Raw genomic sequence first — 2,500 nt, forward strand, 5'->3', positions numbered from 1 at the left:
AAGAACAAAAAACCTCATACATTCAGGCATCAGCGGTGAAAGAAGCACAGAGTTGCCAGTGAAGTATTTTTGGAATGCTCGTTTATCAAATGACATTTTCTTTTCTTTGATATAAGTCTCACCATTCGGATACGTAGGCAAGGAATGGATTAGTACTGAACGCATATGAATTAGTTTGCAATATGTGAGTGAAGGATTGTAAAATGAGGTTTCCACAAATATGGGGTTTCCTATTTTGTGAAAGTCTCTCACTAGGGTTTCCTTTTGAATTATTGATAAAGTTTTGACAAACTGTTTTTATTTCGTCATGTCAAAGTGTGTGCCAGATTCTTTTTATTAAGCCAGCGCAGAAAATGTTATTTGAAAATGAGTTTTTCTTTAATATAAATATTAATATTTCTCGAAATAATTTTCAGCCAAAAAATGAAAGTTAAATTTGAAAATATGGACAGCATTTTATAATGGTCTGAATTCCAATATGAATTTCTATAATAATCATGCTTCGAATTTTTAAATTTCCGGAAAAAAATAAAAGCTCCAGAGAGTGTCTGTTAGAACGATGTAATACAGCGAACATTAGTGATTCGGTAAATTAAAAATTATGATTAAGAACGCGCGCGCACGCGCGCGCGCGTGTGTGTGTGTGTGTGTGTGTGTATGTGTGTGTGTGTGTGTGTGTGTGTGTGTGTGTGTGTGTGTGTGTGTGTGTGTGTGTGTGTGTGTGTGTGTGTGCGTGCATGTGAATGTGTTTGTGGTGTTTGTATGTGCTCGTCCGTGCAACCTGACTTCATTCCTCATTCATTCCCTCCTTTGAGCTGCGGCGCTTGAGCTTTCTCCTTCAAAATCTCAGTCACGAACACGAGCGTGACTGAAACAGCTGTGACAGCCGGGGAACAATGCGTCATACCTTACGCTTCTCTATCTCTGTCTATCTATCTGTTTATCTATCTATCTATCTGGCTACCTATCTACCTATCTATCTATCTATCTCTATCTATGAGTTTATCTGTTTGTCGCTCGATCTATCTGTCTATCTATCTATCTATCCATCTATCTGCTGTCTATTTGTCTATCTATTCGTCTACTTGTTTATCTATCTATCTGTCTATCTCTCTCTCTCTCTCTCTCTCTCTCTCTCTCTCTCTCTATATATATATATATATATATATATATATATATTATATATATATATATATATATATATATATATATATATATCTCCATCTAGCAATCTACGTACCTACATACCTAGCTATTTATCTATTTATTTCTCTCTCTCAGTCCATATCGCTCTGTCTATTTTTCTGTCTGTCTGTCTGTGTGGCTGGCTGGCTGGCTGGCTGTCTGGCTGGCTGGCTGACTGGCTGGCTGGCTGGCTGGCTGGCTGGCTGGCTGGCTGGCTGCCTGCCTGCCTGCCTGCCTGCCTGCCTGCCTGCCTGTCTGCCTGCCTGCCTGCCTGACTGCCTTTCGTTCTTTTTTATTCTCTCTCTCTCTCTATCTATCTATCTATCTATCTCTCTTTGCTTTTTGAACCAACAAGGACTATTGATTTTGACGATTAAGTTCATATTCCTCCGTAAGAGTCGACGTACTTTGTCTTGAATTAAATATTCTTTTTATAGAAAAATTATAGATAAATGCTTAGTTGATAATTCTGCGGCTTCATATTTTGTTCAGCTTATCCTCTCAATATTTCATTTTGCATTTCTATTACCTGGTATATAATCCAAGGGTTGGCGGAATTTCACTATTTTATTTTGTCCCTGGAGCAGTAAGCTTTATCTTTGTGAAAATTCAGCTAAATAAGTTAAGGAAAGGAACGCAGTGAGAGCGGCTTATGATTCTAATTTCCTATTGTCTAATATTAAAATATTTTCCTCTTTGGAAATGCGTACTTATTAAATTATCTCCGTGGCTTTTCTGTTTCTCCTGTTTTTCGTCGAGACTTGAAGGTGAAATGTTGATTAGAATGGCAGAGATTACAGTATATTACTCGAAATATTTAATGTATTGTAAATGAATGAGTGGCAGAGATGATGAAGTTTCGAGCAGAACGTATATCGTTAATACAAAATATATCCGATTATATCATAGGAAACAGAAATAAAAGACTAAATAACGGGTGACATGCAAAAGGTCAGACAAAGGTATAGCAGTGATTAAGCAATCGTGGTAAAAATAGAATAAATATAGAATAAATAAACTAACATAAAGAATTATGAATTATAAAGGTCATTTGAGGTCAGATAATGTCAAAGGAGGAAGTTCTGACGTGTGGTTCGCAATACGTCATCATGGTTGTCAATCGAAAAACTTATATTAGTCTTCGGTCAAAGGCTAGAGGAAACAAAGACACAGAAACAGAAACAAAGACACAATCAACAAGTACACCATAAAATATCAGACAGAGAAGAATATCATGAAATAAAATGCAAAGCGGCGAAATTTATACAAAAATAACAATGAGTTATAACAGTACCGTAAAGGGGAAACAGACACA

The 2,500-nt window shown here is 36.5% G+C and overlaps 1 protein-coding gene across 6 annotated transcripts in view; it reads right to left on the reverse strand.

Moving 5' to 3' along the window:
* Positions 1 to 2,500, reverse strand: part of LOC119580236 (cartilage oligomeric matrix protein-like) — a 102,054-nt gene that overhangs the window by 10,921 nt on the left and 88,633 nt on the right. The window lies entirely within an intron of this gene.

This window comes from Penaeus monodon, chromosome 13 (assembly GCF_015228065.2).
Source record: "Penaeus monodon isolate SGIC_2016 chromosome 13, NSTDA_Pmon_1, whole genome shotgun sequence".
Lineage (NCBI taxonomy): Eukaryota > Metazoa > Arthropoda > Malacostraca > Decapoda > Penaeidae > Penaeus > Penaeus monodon.